Below are 21,079 nucleotides of genomic sequence, written 5' to 3'. Positions count from 1 at the left end.
AAATTTCATTAGAACGAAATGGGAAATCAGGAATAATAATAAATCATAATAATGGGCAGACCTCCTGCCTGTATAAACATGTAATAGGAGATGTGGATGCCCCATAACAACATGGCAGCTGCACAATATTCAACCATGAGGTAATGAAGCTGATGAAATGCGGTGCAATGTTTGAGTGGTAAAATTAAAAACTGACATAGCTAGTACTGAGTTGGCCCTCCTTTTGCCTTCAGAACCGCCTTAATTTTTATTGCCACTGATGACTGACACACTGATTCACCAAAAGAGCTGAAAATATTCCTCAGAGATTTTGGTTCATGTTGACCTGATAGCATCACACAGTTGCATCAGATTTGTAGGCTGCATGTCCAGAGATGCTCTTCTGCAAACTGTTTTTGCGATGAGTGACTCTGAAAAGCAGTCTCTGACCTATGACCTCTGGCATTAGCAAGACATTTTCATCCAGAGAACTGATCAGCAGTTTCTGAATTATTCACACCAATCAAATCTGGCACATCAATGTACAGAATAATTCTGGCCTGACAATTTGGTATGAGATCCACATCCCTCAACTGCATGCGTCTGTTTATTTGGGTGTCGCTTAGCCAAAATCATCCCATGAGGTTAATGGTGGGGGAAGAAAAGCAAAAGAAAGGAAGAAAGGAAGAATTGTTGTCTGCTGCTGACTCCTCCACCTTGGAAACATAAATCAGAGCCCTCCATTCGGGATTCATCACACAGACTTAGATGATAGTGCAAGAGGCCACTGAGGTGATTCCTTGAATGATGAACCACAGGTGAAAGGAAAGGAAATTCTTTATTTCCACAGAGATTTCTCTTAAGCTTTTAAATACTGCACGCTGTACAAAGTGTGTGATGTAAAAATAGTCCAGGCAAAAATGAACAACGTGCAAAACTTGACAATGAGAAGAACTGTGTTCATGTTAAGTTGCTTGTTTCTAAACCACAATAACACTAATCTAATTACCAAACAAGAAGAGAAACTACTTACGCGAATGATGTAGGCGCTTGAACTCCAACTAACAGAAGAACAAATGGTTAAAGATTTGTGTCCCCGTTGTGCGGTTTCTTTCCTGCTACTGTGTTTAAATCTGTGCGGCTTCTGATGGATGATTCACCCGATAATGAGAGCTGGATATGTGCACATTTAACTGTCTTCCTAATGATAAGTAATGACGGTAGCTTAGCTAACACAATTAACGCTGGCGCAGAGGAAAATAAAATTCTCCCGGAATGAAGTATTATGTAAATTATTAATTAGCACACAGACAATTGCAATCTTGTTCGGCTACCCATTGGCACTCGAATAAATGTGAATGATCTGGAAACAGAGAAAGGAAGATTGTGAACATAATCCCAACACAGAGGGAACGTGAGAGAAAAATTTAACAAATACCACCTGCTTCTTAAGCAATTTATGGAAACAATTTGCATTTGAAATTGGACCTCTAGACACGGAAACAGACTCTCGGCAAATGCAAAAAGACAAATGCGGAAACCATTTGTGCACTTCTGCATTTGTACTTCAGCTATTGCGTCTCCATTAATCTGGCAGCTATAACTCTAGCTGTAATGAGTGCCCTAGTGAAATCCTCTAAATCCACTGTTATAGATTGCAAAAGTCCAAAACTAGAGGCCGGGTATAGTACTCTGTTTTTAATTTGAGCTCCAATTCCACAATTTCTGTACGCTCATTCCACATTAAATGAAGGACGCATGTTTTATGAGCATCAGTTTCCACAAATGCATTTTCACTTGTACAGACGCCTCCTCCATGTGTGCATGTTTTCTGATATATATATATATATATATATATATGTGTGTGTGTGTGTGTGTGTGTGTGTGTGTGTGTGTGTGTGTTTGTGTTTGTGAGACATAGAGAGAGACAGAGTGAGTAATGAACAGATAAAGAGCCAGCGTGAGGCAAAGACAGAGGGAGTCCAGTGCAACAAGGGGGAGGGAGAGAAAGAGAAGAGGGTGGGAGAGAGAGGGAGAGAGAAAGTGATCTCTCAGATTTGGTGTCTCAGCTTAATGACACTGGACCCACATGGGAGAGAAGGAAAGCCAAGCTCAGTGCGAGAAATGATGAATCCAAAGACAGATAACCTCCAGCCTTGCCATTCGCAGCCTACACACACAGTCATGAAAAAAAAAGAAAACCTCAGAAATGAACTGCTCAGCTTCTGTGTCGACAAGAAAACCTAACCAGCACATTTCTCTCCACCTTCTTCTAACTGCACCTGCCTTTCTTTTTTTCTGTCACTCTCTTGTCAAGTTCCGTACAATATCGTGTCAATTCCCGAACTGACACGAACCGCCCAACCTCTCCTCCCGTTCCGACCGTGGACAATATGTCTGGACGACTTTGACAAATTAAACCGACTCAATATATGGCAATAACCTTCACCGTACAGCAGTGAGGGAGAGGCGGAATGGGAACGGGAGAGGAACGGGGACTCAAAGCGGAACGGAGACGCTGGCAGATGGATGACGGGATAGATCGAGCATGGCGTGGTATTTACAAGGCAGGTACAACATGAGAACGCAGAGAGAGGTGGTGCCTATATAGACCAATTTTCTAAATGTCACCATGTCTAATAATAAGTCAGTGCAGCTTGAAGTCACTGAATTATCTGAACTGGAAAGACAGTTAATTAACCTAAGAAAGCAGCAGTCCACAAGAAGGCACAGTGCTACAGGCATATGACAGGCTTGGGAAAACAGGATTTACCTCACCAAGTTTTAAAAATATTGCAATATGATTACAGCACAGCTCAAATTTATTAGATGTCTTTTTTTATTTTTTAGATTAACCCTTATTCATGTTAATTAAGTTTGTTTGTTGTTTGAAAGTAATTTCCTAAAAGATCATCAAGAAATTTCACCAAAAAAATCTGGGTTTTTTCAGGGGCTTTCTTTTTCCATAACTGACGTGATAAATGAACAAACCGGCAGCTTTTCCTGACAGACGTGACAAATTACACTGAACGGCATCAGGCTCTCTAATTAATTTTCTCAAAGCAAGCTTTTATAATAACCCTTATTAAACGGCTCACGTGGCTGCTATTCAGGCGCACACCTTTGCCTGGTAGGATAAACGGCTTCAGCAGCACACCGAGATGCACTTCGACTACACACGCACGCATTCATGCAACGCACAAACCGGCGAGAGGGGGGTCGTTAAGAACCTATTGTAGTCTTCCTCTCTGCTCTGCGTGATAACGGCTTGATTGATAATGAGGTTCCAGAGCTAATCACCTGCCTAGAAGACTGTAAGTCACATGCTCTGGCAAGTGATGCACTTTGCTAAAACAGAGGGGGGTAAAAGAAACAGGACAGCAGAAACTCTGTGCATTGGTGAAGATATAGGACTGACACACACACACACACACACTTGTCACAAGCACAATGTACCTGCAGAACATGTACTGCCACTCCACACAAGCACAAGTTAACTCACCCTTGCTCTGAGTGACAAGCCGAAAGCTTTCAAATTGGCCCTGGGTAATCTTCTCCCCTCTTGCTCTCTTCACTCTCTCCGTCCCTTTGGCTACTCTCTCGCTCCCTCTCTGGTAGTGCACGGATGTCCTGCGGGCGGCTCACCCCCTCTGCGTGGCTCGGCGTAAGTGCATCGATCTCTCAGCCAAGTGGTACGCGGGTCCCGCTGTTTCCACGAGACTCAGATGTGCTCGCTCCTCTCCACTGCTCACTCTGCTTCACACAGCTGCAAAGGGAAATATGAGGACGGGCAACGTGGTACTCCTCTCTCTCCCTCTCTCTCTTTAGTAAGCTAAGACTCTCTCTCTCTCAGGTTGTCAGTTGCTGCGATGCTCACCCCCGCCATCTCCTCACTCTGTCACTCTTTCTTGCTGAGCTGAACTGCATGCTACCACCATCTCTCTCTTTTTTTTTTTTACTGTTTCTCCACTGACTCCTGTGCCTCTCTCTCTTACTATTGATCCTTGTATCTGTGTCTTAGCTAGTGCAGCCTCTAGTGGCTGACTTCTCTTTATGCTGCTCAGAAAGTCAGAATTATTTATTTTATTTAATTAATTCTTTTTTTTTTACTCAAAGAGAAAGTGAAGCTGAATAATAAATAAATAAAGCAGAATGGGGAAAAAACTGAAATGTCACAATTCAGCTGATATGGGTTTCAGCCAGGGGCGATTCTAGGATCAGAGCTTTGGGGGTGCTGAGCACCCAGAGAGCTGCCCAGCCAGGCAAGATAAACTTTACTTGTCACTTGTCTTCCCTGTCTCTGTCAGTCCCTGCATCCTTAAATGTCTCCAGTTGTCCCAAGATCTCTATAACTGTCTCCTTGGTGCATTTAAACCCCTGTTTCTCCCTGTCCTCATTGTCTGTTGTCTTCATCTCTGTTATCACTCATCATAATTTTACCATCTCTGTGCAAGTCTGCAAATTTCTTTATTAAATCATAAGATTCTTAAATTCATCAAGTCTCTCTGTGCCTGGGTCCTCGTCACAAAACATGACATCACTGTTTTGCACATTTTAACACAATTTAATCCCCACATTTGTGAAAGAAAAGCAAAACACTTTTTTGAAAAGTCTGTAACAAAACCATCAAATCTGATCAAGGTTATTTAAATGCTGCAAAAGAAGAATGGATTGGAATAAAAAAAATACATATCCCACCCTTAATTACTGGGGAGAATAATGAGTGATGCTCATAGTGAGTAAAAAGTAAACTGAGTGCATTTTTTTGGACAGAGATTCACTTATATATGTGTATGTTTAATATAATACAGATACATAAAAAATACTCCCAAAACAATAAATTATTACAAAATATTAATAAAAAACTATACAAATTGAGGCAACTTTGCCTGTGGTAGAATGTATACAATGTATGAAAAAATCTTTATTGCAGATACTAATTTTACTCATTTAATAATAATAATAATTTTGTGTTGTAAGATTTATGAGTTTCATGCTTTCATAGTGGTACTTGGGAGAGCTTGACATTTTTAATCAGGTGGTACACACTGTAAAAAGTGTGAGAAACACTGATAAGTGTATGTGTGCTTTTAGAAAACATTTAAAGCTGCAGTATTTTGAAACAAGCTAGCTTAAAACATTTTTAGAATATAAATAGAGCATCTGCTTCTCTTTACAGCTCCTCACTCCACCAGGGCTGTTTGGCTCTTTCTGATAGTGTGCAAATGTGATGTATGTAATGCAGCAGACATACAGACAGCTGGACGGTCCAAAAGTTGGCCTACCTATTACTGACTGAGGTTTTAGTAGAGTTGTGGCTGAACTACATAAAAATATATCATTGATTTTAATCTCCCCAATCAATTATAATGTTATGTTGCAATGTTGTTAAAGAGGGTCAAAAATGTTTCAACCCAGTTTGTTTTGCAGATTCTGTATAGCAGCTTTAATATAGGGAGAACACAACTTCCAGATTGTGTGAGTAAAATCAGGTTTTTTCTCTTTGTCAGTTTAACAGTTTCTGTTGTCCCTGTCTGTTTTCTTACCTGGTTCTTCCTGACCTTGTACTTTCTCCTCACGTTCCCCTCTTTCCTCTCTCCCTCTTTGGACTGACAATCATACACAAATAGATTGTATTCAATTAGATGAAAAATTACATTAATATGAAATAAATACTATTAAGATCACTAACAAAAAGTCCTATCTCAGTGTACTTTCAACCAAAAGGAAAATAACCAAACCACATGAACAACCAATACAAGATATAAATATTGAAACACTGATCCAACATTATTCTTGATTTACGGACCATTTGATTTTACACTTTTACCTGAATGTGGCTCCTTTTTTTGAAAAAACTCCATTATCCATTATGAACCTAGCTGTCTCTCTGTACACACACACACACAACAGGAGTTATAAGGTATCCAGTTATAAGTATCCAGTGGGCATCCAGTCAGTTAGCTAGTTAGTATCCATTTCAAACAGGACAGTGGTAACAACAGTAGGCTACGGACAATTTTAAGTTTTAGATTTTAAATAGGTTATATACATTTCAATGGGAGCAACACGATGGTCAAATGTCGCTGATTTTACTACAGAGCAGGACGGATTATAGGGTAGCAAACATCGTGGGAAAACACGTTTTCAACACTGCAGGTTACCTGGTGTAATGTTTTTCAGCTAAAAAGAAACATGGTCTGACTCCTACCTAACTATATAAAGAGTAACTGAAGGTTAAATGCAGCTAATATGTCCTGTTTTAAGCCAGGCACTTACACCTCCGCTCCGCTGCGTCTCAGCCACCATCGCTCTGGCAGCAAGAGCGCAGCGCTAGAGCCAGAGTAGGGGAGAGCTGGAACAAACCATTTTGGGAGGGGGGAGGGGTTATGTATACTTTTGTTGTTAAAATCTTACGTCTCAACCAAGAACTGAATGCTTTTTATATTTTTAGTAGTGTGTCACACAAACAGCAAATATTGTCCAAAAAAAAAGGAAGAAATCTTTGGGGGTGCTTTGATTCATTTTCGGGGTGCTGAAGCACCCCCAAAAATGGGCTAAAATCGCCCCCGGTTTCAGCTAAAGGTTATTTTCATTATTTTTTCAATGAATCAATTGCTTCATTTCTAAATGCGAGCAAATGCTTAAAAGACATTTCGCAGAAGCTCAAGGTGAAGGTCATCCTGTCCAGTTAATATCTACAAACACAATGATGGCAAGCTTACAGCAATATAAAAGTAGAAAATTTTAACACTGAAAAAAGTTAAAACATAAAATTACACACACACACACACACACATATATATATATATATATATATATATATATAGAGAGAGAGAGAGAGAGAGAGAGAGAGAGAGAGAGAGAGACAGAGAGAGAGAGAGAGAGAGAACTAAAAAAAATTATAATCAATTGCAATTAATTAAGTTACAATTTTTGCCAAATTTTTGTTAAACAGTGCAGGCTTTCTATGAATAAAAGATGAAAATACATCTTAGCATACATTCTTATAAAACAAAAAACGGTTTTATCATTTGTGATTGTAAGTTTCATTTCTGCTAAAGGTAAAAATGAAGAAGAAAACTATTTGATGACCAGAAGCACGGGACAGGACAATTGGAAAACCATGTGACTGGTAAAAAGCAATGTTGCAAAGACACTGAGATGAAACAAAGAAATGAAACAATACAACAAAATTCTATTTTTTCATACACTTAACTTTAAATTTAAAGCACAATAATTAGATTTACACACCAAATCAAAACGCTGGTCTTTGTCAATGAAACTCCAAAAGCAAAAACAAATCCAAATAAACACCTTGCAAGGTCACGAGATGTACACGTTTACTGGTCACTCCAATAGGTAGACATGGCCAACTGATTGTTAATGAGAATATATAATGAGCCAATCACAGGGAAGAAACTCAAAGCATTTAGACATCTGGTCAAGATGACCTGAAGTTCAAAGCGAGCGTGAGAATGAGGGAAACGGTGACATAAGTGACAGTCGCTCATATAACAACTCCATATAAAGTACGCCAACCATGAACCACATGGGCTGCAGCAGCAGAAGACCCACACTGGATGCCGCTCCTGTTAGCTCAGGCTATAATTTACATAGTTTAAATCTATGCCATGAAGAACTGAATCAGTTCAGAAAGCAAAGGGTGGTCCAAGGCACTACTAACAAGGTGTACCTAATAAAGTGGCGGTGAGTCTACATGTCGTCTCAAAACACGCATTTGCTTTTTACTAACCTAGCTTTAGTTAGCCGACTTTACTTTAGTGGGTCTGTTCTGAGCCTTCTTCTAACATTCACACTAACATTAGCTCGCCACCCGTTAGCTCTCAAATAACTTACCATAGAAAGATACTTTGAGGAAAGTAAGCAGAGACAGCAAAATATCTGCAGAATATCTTCCAGTCAATTAAATCAATATTAAACGAAGACATGATATTTTTGAAACATTCACTCTGGACCTCTGCTTTTTGGCTCAGTGCTGCCAAAAGGGTATTGATATCCCAGCGCTCCCATCAGCTCTACAGCACAGGGGGGCTTAAAAAAACACAAATCCACATTTATACGAGCCTGTGTTTTGACAGTATATTTTGATATGCATCATATATGAGTACTGTTGAAATATTTAGCTGCATAAAGCAGTTTCCATTTAATTTTTTTAGTGCTTAGTTTTCCTTTCAGGACTTTGCAGGCCAGATTGTGAAGCTCCACAGGCTACTTAAGGTTTTATTTTGCCTGTGTGTGCTCTACAGCATATCCCAAGACACTGTTCCCCTGTCAAAAACTAAGCAAATCCCATACAAAATATTTTTTCTTTTGTTGTCTTTCAAAACCTCCTAAGATACATTTAACTCACTTTGGATTTCATGTTATATTTTGTATTCCCCTAAATTTCTCACTTCAGCTCCTTCACTTCTTGCCCTTGTGCGCGACGCGCCCATGTATTTACCTGGCCGGCTCTAATGCGCTCCGCTGTCTCCCCTCCTCTTTGCCTTCAAGCTATGTGTGCTTCCCTCGCCCTCTGCCAGGTTGAACTGACTGTTCATATACTGAACTTTGCTTTGATTGAGCAAAGACTGAGCCTATGAACTTTTACCTGATCTCCCAAGACGTGCATGCAAGTCCCACTCTGCAATGCTTTGATCATTACAATGAATGGTTTTTTTTCTCTTGCATTCAAGAGAAACATATTTTAGCCTTCTGCAGAATCCTTACATACCTCAGTAAAACTAAGTGATCAAAATCACTAAATGATAGCTAACTGAAAGTTGTGCCATCTTGCAAAAATTCTGTTATATTCACGTAAAAGTGAGAGAAGGTACCAGACTAACAGAAGGGTAACAGTTATATATAAGACGTGGTTTTTCAAAGGTTGCTGCTGTGAGGGACATTCTGTAAATTCAACCTCCTAAAAAGTCCAAAATGAATTTTGTTTTTTTGAATGCAAAACTACAACCAGTGCATGTTAATGAATAATGCTAAAAACATTATTTTGTTTTGATCATTCTCAGTGTGAGTAGAAAAGGTGTCGGGGAGCCTCATTTGATAGACCCAAGTTCAAATAGAGAATAAAAAGTTGGCTCCCGTCATTAAGAAGAATGTCAGGAGAGGGTTTTCCCCCCCTAATTTGACCATGATCCTAAGCACACTGCAAAAATCAGCAGTAGTTGTTGGCTGACTTGAATTGAATAGGACACCCATGGAGCATTTTAGAGGGAGGCAAAGAAACAAAAACCTTGCAGCTGAGAGCAGTTGAAAGGAATAATCTGTGAAGAATGGATTAGCAAGGCTAGCGTAATCTGTGCTCAGGAGGATCAAATCAGTCAACAAAAAACACAACATATTAAAAAAAAATAATAATAAAAGATGCCATCACTGCCGAAGAGTGCACTTAGGCATGTATTTTTTCATCCAGCATATCAAATCTATTTGTTTTTACTTATAAAATTAAAATCCCTTAACATACATTTGAGTCACTTCATGTTTTTGTGATGTCACATGAAATTGTTGCAGGTTGTTTTTTATTAATGTCTCTTTAACCCTGTAATTCCAGATTATCGTGCATCTACAGACTTTTTCTCTGACTGATGAGTTTCAAATTGGCAATGTGCTTTGTTTTATTATTTAATATTGTTTGCACACAGCAAATGACAAACACGGAGCTGTGTTCTCAGGGAAACGTCTTCACTAGCACTAACACTGTTTGTCAGATAGGTGCAGAAGATGAATAGCAGCACCTGCTGGTTTGCCACTACGCTTTGATTCCATTTACTATTACCTCGCATACACAAGCCAACACCAAAAAGCACAATTTGCTCATAAGAGGTAAAGGTTTTGCTGTGTTGTACACAATTAAGCAACAAAAGTCAGAGAGGTCTAGTTCACCACTGATGTCTACTAATTGGTTAAGCACTGGAGTGAAGTAGAAAATACTCTTTGTGATGTGTAAATGCCCAGTTTGCATCACTGAACTATAGGTGAAGAAAGAAAAATCATCAAACAGAGCTGCGACAAAATATGTTTCTTTAATGTCACTGATTTGGCTGCTTGTTGAGTTGCAATAAAGAAAGAAAGCACCCAAGAGGAGTGCTTATGTTTTATTCTTAGTGAGACACGTGTGCACACTCGCACGCACAGAGCAACTTGTGTTTACAATCATCACAAACAGGATCAGGAGATCAGCCAAAAATACCTCAGGCTTTCCAACAAACACTATGGATAATTGTGAGTTTGTGTAGGAAAGAATATGTGGGCTGAATGGGTAAGACGCTGGCCTAGATAAGAATCCACAGGGTGCCATTAGCCAGGTACGACAGGAAAACCTGATGCTAGCTGTCACAGCTGATGAACAGATTTAGTCGGAGATCACTCGCTGGCTTACTCGTGGATCGACAAAGTGAGCTAATTAAAAATGCTCGGTAAAGAATCCCAAGGCAAAGATAAACACGGTATAAAAAAATAAAAAGTCACACATCCCAACACGTGGAGTGTGAGAGTATTGTAAAAGCAGCTTTTAAATGGTGTAATACATGCATTTTTCACACTGGCAGTTTCATTGTTCGGTTAAAACCGATGATCCACAGTTTGCAAAAATAGATGATTGTGAAAAACATAACCAGTCTGAATAAAAGTGGATCAGTACAACTTCAGACTCTTGAGCTTTCTTAAAAGACAGAGCACGAGAGTCTATTTAGTCTATTTAGAAGAAAAGAGCTGAAACACACAGGGTCAAGGCACTGAGTGGCTCTCACACTGTGGTAAAATGAACCGAACATGAGGAAACAGCTGTCTGCATGTGATCGAAAACATACATGTATATATGTGTTGAACTTGTATATATGTGTTGAACTTGTAGAACAAGCAAAACAAAAACAGAGAACAGAAGCTTGGTTTATTCTGTATGCCAGAAGCTCATGAATTTAACATAGACAGTTACACGGTGAAAAACATGATCCGTGGACACCTGCCACACTTTTTCAGCTCTGACAAGGATAGGTTTCACTTTCAAATGTTTTCCTTGAACCTATAAAGAACAGACAGTGTACTTTTCGACTGTGGAAAACTGATATCTACTGATAGTGATTTGCATTTACATTATTTATTTTGCTGGTATTTTTCTCTCTTACATTCATACCCTCTTCACTATGTTAACTGAAGGGATCAAATAGCTGAAATGATTCATAATGTTATGCAGCTGCACAAACTTAAACTTAAATGCAGAATTCAGTTCATTCCTTTGGTTATTCAGAGAAACACACAGAGTCATACAGTTGAGGGACAACTTGGGCTGTCGATACAAGACATGCTTTCATTTTTACACCAAGTTCTGACCCTGCCTCTGAATGTTGCAGCAGAAATCGAGACTCGTCAGGTCAAGCAGCGTTGTTCCAATCTCCTGTCGTGAGCCCGTCCAAGTCGTGACGTCAGTCAGCTGTTCTTCGCTGACAGCAGTGGCACCTGGTGTAGTCTTCTACTATTGTAGCCAATCTCTTTCAGTTGTGATGTGTTTTGTTTTCAGAGATGTACTTCTGCATACCTTGGTTGCAACAAGTAGTTATTTGCCTTCCTGTCAGCCCAAAACAGTCTAGCAAGGTAGTTTTATCAAGACAACTGCTTCTCGCTGGGTATTTTCTCTATTTCAGATCATTATCTGTAAAACCTAACAATGTTAGCTATCAGAAATATTCAAATATTCTTATCTGACACCAACAATCATTTCCAGAGTCACTTTCTTCAGCTTTCTTCCTCATTCTGATGCTCGCTTTGAACTTCCGCAGGTCATCTTGACTACGTCTACAAATTGTTTCCATGTGGTTGGCTGATGAGATATCTTCATTAACAAGCAGTTCCTACAAAAGTGAGTGTATGTGATTCACAGGCTTGTCAGATATTGTCTTTGTTTACACTCTAACTGTCACAAGTGTAACAAAGTATTCAGAATCCTCACTCAATGACTGTGTGCATCATCCTCAGTTCACAGACTCATGAAAATCAAATGAAGGTGAAGAGTGGGCATTGCAAATGGAGAGTCTTCTCAGAGATGCAGCAGCTAATTGTGTTTTAATTGAACAACTAGCATTCAAACAATAACCAGGCTTCAATTCTTAACAACTGAAACGTGCCATCGCCCACAAACAACAGTTTTGCAAAATCACTAGACCTACTCTGTATTTTTGTGAGCTTAGCACAAAACAAAAGTCTGATTAAACTGATTAAAATTACCACTGATTCCTTAAATATTTCTTTTTAATTATATGTTTTGTTAAACGTGTTATTTCCGTAGTTGCTGTGCCTCATAATGTTTAGCAGTTAGTGTAGCAAAGTCGAATCCCACGTCAAGAAATTTATTATGGCCTTATTTTCTAATGTCTTCTTTTTGTTTCCTCTTGCTGTACTTATAATAAAGCTGTCTATGGGAGGATGTATGTAGACACTTTCAAAAACTCTGCCAGTGTGAGGAATTTGATTCAGGGTGTGCGACTTGCTGCGGTACCTCAAAATAAATTCACATTGGAAAAATATTGCTTCGTCTTCACAGTCCACAAATAACATGCACGATTTCCAACCAGTAACAGCAATGTTGATTTTTGTGAGCGACTATTTCCGTGCAAAACACAGAAAAAAACGAGCTGCACTCTGCAGAATTATGCTGCTCCGCTGATTTTTCGAGTGATTTACCTCTTGCACGAAACATTCGTAGATGCAATGCCAGTGACGTTTCCCATATCGTACGGCCATTCGTTGCATCATTGTCATTTATAGGCCTGAGAAAGGAGACTATTTCATGAAAAATTGAAGGTAAGAAATGATATCAATCACTTGTAGAACCTCGGCCTGTTTCTGCCCTGCCCTCTGTTGCTCCCAATATTCTTCTTCCTATTGTGTTGTCAGGTTTTATTATTTATTTATGCCACTCTGTGTCTTCTACAGCAAAGCCTCAGGCAACATTGGCTGTATTTACTTTAGGTTCACTGTGATGCTGAACTAAATAAAGAGTGTAATAATTTTTTAAATCAGCAACGAGGTTATTCCTGTAAACCCTTTGCTATGGAAAAGTGGTTCCTGAGTAAGAAGTTGGCTTGCAGCCTGCATGATGAATAGATAATATTGCACAGCTATAGAGTGTGAGAAGCTCATTCCATTGCTGAGCTACTATAGGATTCATGATAGATCCATTCTTCCTGGGAAAACACAGCAGACGCAGTAAGCTTGTACTGTAAGGAGACCTTGGTTTATCACAAAGCTCAGACAAGGGCATCACAGAGAAATAGCATTCAGCGCTGTTCTTCTGAGCCTGCGCACTCGTGTCTATGTGCTTTATTTTTCTGGAGGATTGGGGGCGCTGACTCGTGATAAAGCCTCCCACATCATTCTAATCAATAGCACTTCACCATTGTTTAATGTTGGTAGTTGCGTGTGCCAATAATCCAATTAATAAATGTCTGTTTTTAAATATCACAATTGAGCAAAGCTGTTACCACCTTTTCTTATTTGATTAATCTGCCTTGTTAGTGTCAAGGGCAACTTCCATCCAGGGATGACAATTAAAGTTGAACAAAAACTGCACTTCCTCAAATTGGCCACTTGAGGCTGCCTCTAAAAGTGAGTGGATTTTATTTCATTTTACCATATGGATCAACCAGGGACCCATAATGGTAAAATGCCAAGTTTTACAGTAAAGTGAAATGTTTAGAGCCTGATCTAAATTAGCATTCTGTTTTCTTAACATTGAGAATTACAGATGTACAATGATTTTACAGGGCTGCAGGAAGTACTCGGAACAAAGCTAAGTAAAAAAAAAAGCTAAACACTAAAAACACTTTACTGATTTCATAGGAATTAAGAGGGCAGTCCAGTGTTGCGAATCAAATGCACTTGATTAAATGAACATCAGCAAGTATGCCCACCTCTGCCACTACGTGTCAGGCTCTACAGGCCTCAGTTAGCAAATTAAATATTCATGACAGTATAATTAGAAAAACACTGATCAGGTATGGCTGGAACAATGTCCTTTGGACAGACAAGGCCAAAATTGAGCCTTTTGATGATGCACAGCAACACATTTGGTGAAAACCAAACACAGCATATCAGCACAAACACCTCATATTAACTGTCAGCACAGTGCTAGAAGGATGATGACTCTGAGTTTGTTTTGCAGCCCCAGGACCTGGACACCTTACAGTGACTGAGACAACCATGAATTTCTCTGTATATTAAAGTATTCTAGAGTGAAATGTGAGGCTCTCTGTTTGACAGCTAAAGGAATCAAGGTGTTGCAATGGCCCAGTTAAGACCACAACCAGACTGAAAAGTCATGTTGGGACTTTAAGAGAACTGTGCATTAGCAAATGCATAAAAGCTTCAATGAACTGAAGCAACATTGTAAAGAAGAGTGGAACAAAATTCCTCCACAATGATGTGAGAGACTGTTAAAGTCATACAGAAAAGTACTTCATCAGCCTGTGGTTGTGGTTATGGACAGAAATGTTTTCACATGACTGTGCCTTGTTAAGCAAGGCTGGTGAAAACTGCCCAGCACCGTGGTACCAATATGTCCAGTTTCAAAACAGTCAAGGTGCTCAAAATTTCAAATTAAAAGCTTCAAAATTGTGTTCCACAAAACAGCAGGTGACCTAATCCTTAATTTATTTATTTTAATTTAAAGTTTATGTTAATGGTGTATTTATAGGCTGCTTTACTTACTTAATGCTTCATCGAGCTGATTATAGCTTTCATTTTTCCTATAAATCTTTGACTTGGCAGATTGATCCGTTTTATGTCTTCTAAATACTGAACCACATAAGGAACCTTTAACCTTTGTAGTCAAAGGAACTTGCAAAGAAAAGCGTCTGGACTTCTTTAAGTTACTTGAAGACGTTTCACCTCTCATCTGAGAAGTTTCTTCAGTTCTAAGGTCAAATGGTGGGGAGTCCCAGGACACAGGACAAGACTCAGCAGTCCATCTGCATCTTAAGAATAAAGGTCACTCTTTTGAGGATGCCAATGTTCACATTTTGGACAGAGAGGACAGATGGTTTGAAAGAGGAGTGAAAGAAGCCATCTATGTCCACTGTGAGCGACCATCTTTGAACAGAGGCGGTGGTTTACGACACCAACTGTCTGCCATCTATAATCTAGTTTTGAGATCCCTTCCCAGACGCCTTAACGCCCACTCACATCCTGGGCCATCTGACCTCAGGAATTCAAATGATAAGGTGGGGCCAGGTTTCACAATGAGCTCACCCGAAACTCTGGCTGATTGGGACCCACACCCAGTTTCACACCTTGGCTCAGGCGATTAGAGGATCATCAGGGGGTCCTTTTGTCCCTCTGTGGGGGGATACTCCCACTAGGTTTAAATCTGGGACTCTCCACCATTTGACCTTAGAACTGAAGAAGCTTCTCAGATGAGAGGTGAAACGTCTTCAAGTAACTTAAAGTAGTCCAGACGCTTTTCTTTGCAAGCTCCTTTGACTACAATGACCTGGGTGACTGAGAACCTTCACAGACATTTAACCTTTGTAATGATACATTTTTTTGCATATGTTACAATTTTTCTTTTTTGTCAAACAGGTAGACACAGTGCCTCTCAGGTTATACCTAACTGTATCTTTCTTTATAGGTCATTTCAGGAAACACCCAAACAGCTTTTACAGCCTCAACAAAGATTTAGGACTAACAGAAGGGCGGCTATTCATTTAAGACAAAAACATGCTGAGGATTAGTGCACTTTAAGAGGAAATTTTTAGAAATGGGAACATGGTCTGAACATCTGTCACAGGAGTTTAATTGCCCAGGGAAATCATCCAGGCTTTTTCTAAATGAAAGAGGAAACATTCTCTTCTTTACTTAATTAAACATGAAAACATTCTTTCTTTCTTCTAATTAAAGATCTACTGAGCTGGCCAACGGAAGTAATCTCAGGTGTCTAAGTGTCTCGCCACACTTCATTTCACATCTTTTTAGTGCCATGCCAGCACCAGGAGAGCTCTGTCACTGACTATTTATCAGCGCAAAACAAAGAGGGGAACAACTTAACCGAGCAGCTTTGATGTTCGGCGCTGTGTATTTTTAGTCGAAAGTCCAAGTAGCAGGTATGTTGAGATAACAATAATTGATATACAAAGGGTAAATGGAGCAAGACTCAACTTAAGCAAGGCCGAGTGCCAATCAAGCAAGGTGACTAATGACGGAGAAAAAAACCCATCTGGCTGTTGTGAAGAGAATAAAATGGAGAAATAGTTTAGAATACACTGCAAACAAGTATTTTTATCCCTATTCTTCTGCTTAATCTTAAGGGAAACAGTGAGATCCTGTACTATCTCCTAAATTAGATAACAGAAAATTAACTTACTTGAAGGCACAAACAGACACGCCAGAGCAGAGAACCTGAAGTCATCCACAGAGACAGCTCATCGCATTTCAGAAACAGGCTATAGTAGGTGTGACCTCCTGATATCTAACCAATTTAAAGGAGATCCAGTCTAGTCACTGCTTACCCAGCATGTCAGGATCCTTTCTGGATGACGTGCACTTGCGCACATGCTCATGCAGTGAATTAGAGATCAGGAGTTATGCTTTAAAAAATTACTTTCCCAAAGAAATAAAACTAGCTGGGTCACCTTACAAGCCCTTTCTCCTGGAGGTTTTACCCACTTTAAATTGCAGTCATTAGCAGAGGAAGCAGTGGAAGAGGAGAGGTAGGTGGGGCCATAAAAGATAATAATGGAACGTTATTGTAATGACACTGTAATTTCATTTAAATATCTACAGCAGCGTGATGCCGAAACAAATTTGTCTGTGAAATAAATTAAGTGAATGCAACCTCAGGAGCAATAATGTGATGTTAACAGCACATACTGTTCCAGCTCTCAATCTCATTTCCTGTCTCTCTCTCTCTCTCTGTGTCTCATGCATATATAAATACATATATATCACATATAAACACAGCATTAAACTTTACTAATATGACTCTATAAATGGGAATAACGACATAAAGTAAACAGGCTGTGACTTTAAGTATTCTTTAGGGAATAGCTGCACTGGCCTGGCAGGTATACAGTCCTCTGTCGCTCCCTTCCTAGCAGTGTGTGGCAGGTACTCCCTTACCTGGAGGCCCCGCCTGGAGCCTTGGCTTCAAGCAACCATGGCTACGATTCATCAATACACATGTTCTACATCAGTCGCTGCCAAATGTTTGTACCTAGTCGAGGCAATTTCAATTTTGAAACGAGAATAGGAGGCAGAGCCTCCAGCTTCCAGGACTCTGTTCTGTCATTTCCATTAAGATTAGGCTTAAAACCTTCCTTTTAGATAAAGCATACAGTTAGGCCTGGATCTAACCCTACATCTGAAAGCATATTGATTTGCTCTCCTGATATTTAGACTGTAGTAACTGATATTTTTTAACCTGGATCTGCGATCATTTGAATTTATTTTGTAATCGAGCCTTGGCTTAAATTTCATGTTGCGTTCCTTAAACTCGTGCTGTTACCTGCTCACTCTCTGTAACCCAATAAGAAAATAAAAAAAGTTATTTATTGTATTATTTATTTATTTATTTATCTGTAGAGCTAAAATGTTGGTTATTATTTTAAAGGCTGAGATAATGACAGAACATTAACACACATACTAGAATTTCGACCTGATAAGGAATGTTTCGTTTTCTTTTTGGCAGTGTCAAGCTTCCACATTACAAGTCGAGGTTATTTGCAGTTTCTCTGTAAATGTATGTTGTCCTTGTACTTCCTCTCTCTGTATAATCCCAGATAATGTTACTATCAGGACTATGCAGGACTCCTTGTTCTTCTCATCACTGGACATTTTGGCTGCATGTTTGAGTTTGCTGTACTGCGGCAGAATGGATCTTGGACCAGTAGACACTTCCTGTGTGTTTTTTTGACAATGAAGAAGAATCTAAATACCGAAAATGTTTTGAACTTTTGTGCCCATTTGTCTTTTTGCAGATTCAAAAAGCCAACAGATACAACAAATGGATGTAAGTAGTGAGAGACAAAAAAATAGAAATAGTTCTTTGTTCTTTGTTCTTTTCCTTTTCTTTCTCTTTTGTCTTTTGGGTGAGCGTGCTGACAGCACTCCTGCATTTTGCTGTAGAGGTATCTGTTGCTCGGAGTCACATCTGCTGAAGGAATCAAAGAGACATAGAAAGAATTAATGTTCTGCCAGACAAGTGCGAGCTGACAACCCACTACTTGTTAAGCAGTCTTGGCTCAAAACAAGCTCCTCGTCACTTCCTCATGAAGTGACCTTCACAGCATGTCTGTACATCTATTTTTAACAGAAAATGAGACAGACCTATTCACTGCAACTGCAAGGCAAAGTAAGTGAATTTCTTTGGTTTTTGGATTAATCTGAATTATTATCCTAAGGAAAGGAGCAACAGAATATCTAATAATCGCTTTTTAGGTTCAACTTTGACCTCTGATGCTTAATTGTTATGACTTCTTATTCATGATGGCTGCTGCTTATTGTGCCGACATGTGATTTTGTTTTATGGTTCATTCAAGACAGGAACAAATATAAGTGCAGGACACTCTTGAAAGCAGTGTTTCCACACAGTATACTGGGATCTCTAACATTCACTGGTGGGCAGCTGCCAAAGCTCCATTCACTAACAAAAAACTTGAGTGAAACATGACATGCTGTTTAAAGCTCTATGATTCAATTCAATTCAATTCAATTTTATTTATATAGCGCCAAATCACAACAAAAGTCGCCTCAAGGCGCTTCATAGATACAGAGAAAAACCCAACAATCATATGACCCCCTATGAGCAAGCACTTTGGCGACAGTGGGAAGGAAAAACTCCCTTTTAACAGGAAGAAACCTCCGGCAGAACCAGGCTCAGGGAGGGGCGGCCATCTGTTGCGACCGGTTGGGGTGAGAGAAGGAATAAAAGACATGCTGTGGAAGAGAGACAGAGGTTAATAACAGATATGATTTAATGCAGAGAAGTCTATTAATACATAGTGAGTGAGAAAAGTGACTGGAAAGGAAAAACTCAATGCATCATGGGAATCCCCCGGCAGCCTACGTCTATTGCAGCATAACTAAGGGAGGATTCAGGGTCACCTGGTCCAGCCCTAACTATATGCTTTAGCAAAAAGGAAAGTTTTAAGCCTAATCTTAAAAGTAGAGATAGTGTCTGTCTCCCGAATCCAAACTGGAAGCTGGTTCCACAGAAGAGGGGCCTGAAAACTGAAGGCTCTCCCTCCCATTCTAATTTTAAATACTCTAGGAACAACAAGTAGGCCTGCAGAGCGAGAGCGAAGTGCTCTAATAGGGTGATATGGTACTACAAGGTCATTAAGATAAGATGGGGCCTGATTATTTAAGACCTTGTATGTGAGGAGCAGGATTTTGAATTCAATTCTGGATTTAACAGGAAGCCAATGAAGGGAAGCCAAAACAGGAGAAATATACTCTCTCTTTCTAGTCCCTGTCAGTACTCTTGCTGCAGCATTTTGGATTAGCTGAAGGCTTTTCAATGAGTTTTTTGGACATCCTGATAATAATGAATTGCAGTAGTCCAGCCTGGAAGTAATAAATGCATGAACTAGTTTTTCAGCGTCACTCTGAGACAGGATATTTCTAATTTTAGAGATGTTGCGTAAATGGAAGAACGCAGTCTTACATATTTGTTTAATATGTGAGTTGAAGGACATATCCTGGTCAAAAATGACTCCAAGGTTCCTCACAGTGTTACTGGAGGCCAAGGTAATGCCATCCAGAGTAAGAATCTGGTTAGATACCATATTTCTAAGCTTTTCAGCGCCGAGTACAATAACCTCAGTTTTATCTGAATTAAGAAGCAGAAAGTTAGCAGCCATCCAGGTCTTTATGTCTTTAAGACATTCCTGCAGTTTAACTAATTGGTGTGTGTTATCTGGCTTCATGGACAGATAGAGCTGGGTGTCATCTGCATAGCAGTGAAAATGTATGCTATGTCTTCTAATGATGCTGCCTAAGGGAAGCATGTATAATGTAAACAGAATTGGTCCTAGCACTGAACCCTGTGGAACTCCATAATTAACCTCAGTGTGTGAAAAGGACTCTCCATTTACATACACAAATTGGAGTCTATTAGATAGATATGATACAAACCACTGCAGTGCAATACCTGTAATACCTACAGCATGTTCTAATCGCTCTAATAGGATATAATGGTCAACAGTATCGAATGCTGCACTAAGGTCTAGCAGGACAAGCACGGAGATGAGTCCACTGTCAGAGGCCATAAGAAGATCATTTGTAACTTTCACTAAAGCTGTTTCTGTGCTGTGATGAACTCTGAAGCCTGACTGAAACTCTTCAAATAAATAAACCATTCCTCTGCAGATGATCTGTTAGCTGTTTGACAACTACTTTTTCAAGGATTTTTGATATGAAAGGAAGGTTGGAGATTGGCCTATAATTAGCTAAGACTGCTGGGTCTAGAGATGGCTTTTTGAGTAAAGGTTTAACTACAGCCAGCTTGAAGGCCTGTGGTACATAGCCGATTATTAGAGATAGGTTGATTATATTTAAGATCGAAGAATTAATTAATGGCAGGACTTCTTTGAGCAGTTTTGTAGGAATGGGGTCTAAAAGACACGTTGATGGTTTGGAGGAAGTAATTATTGAAGTTAACTCAGAAAGATCAATTGGAGAAAAAGAGTCTAACTTAACATCAATGGTACTAAGAGTAGCTGTAGATAATATTACATCTGTGGGATGATTATTGGTAATTTTTTCTCTAATGATAAAAATTTTATTTGTGAAGAAGTTCATGAAGTCATCACTAGTTAACGTTAAAGGGATGGTTAGCTCGATAGAGCTCTGACTTTTTGTCAGCCTGGCTACAGTGCTGAAGAGAAACCTGGGGTTGTTCTTATTTTCTTCAATCAGTGATGAATAGTAAGATGTTCTGGCTTTGCGGAGGGCTTTCTTATAAAGCAACAAACTATTTCTCCAGGCTAAATGATGATCCTCTAAATTTGTGACACGCCATTTCCTCTCCAGATTACGAGTCATCTGCTTTAGGGTATGTGTTTTAGAATTATACCACGGAGTCAGGTACTTC

At 39.5% G+C, this 21,079-nt stretch overlaps 1 protein-coding gene across 2 annotated transcripts in view; it reads right to left on the bottom strand.

The window, feature by feature from the left end:
* tnr (tenascin R (restrictin, janusin)) overlaps positions 1–3,615 on the bottom strand; it is a 194,980-nt gene extending 191,365 nt beyond the window's left edge. For both annotated transcript variants that reach the window (XM_006786514.3, XM_006786515.3), the window contains exon 1: positions 3,482–3,615. The gene's annotated coding sequence lies outside the window, so the exon portion shown is untranslated. The remainder of the gene's footprint in view (positions 1–3,481) is intronic.
* Positions 3,616–21,079: the final 17,464 nt, after the last annotated feature.

The sequence above is a fragment of the Neolamprologus brichardi genome, chromosome 18 (assembly GCF_056152115.1).
Source record: "Neolamprologus brichardi isolate AB-2024 chromosome 18, ASM5615211v1, whole genome shotgun sequence".
Taxonomy (NCBI): Eukaryota; Metazoa; Chordata; class Actinopteri; order Cichliformes; family Cichlidae; genus Neolamprologus; species Neolamprologus brichardi.
This window is presented reverse-complemented; position numbering and strand designations above follow the sequence as displayed.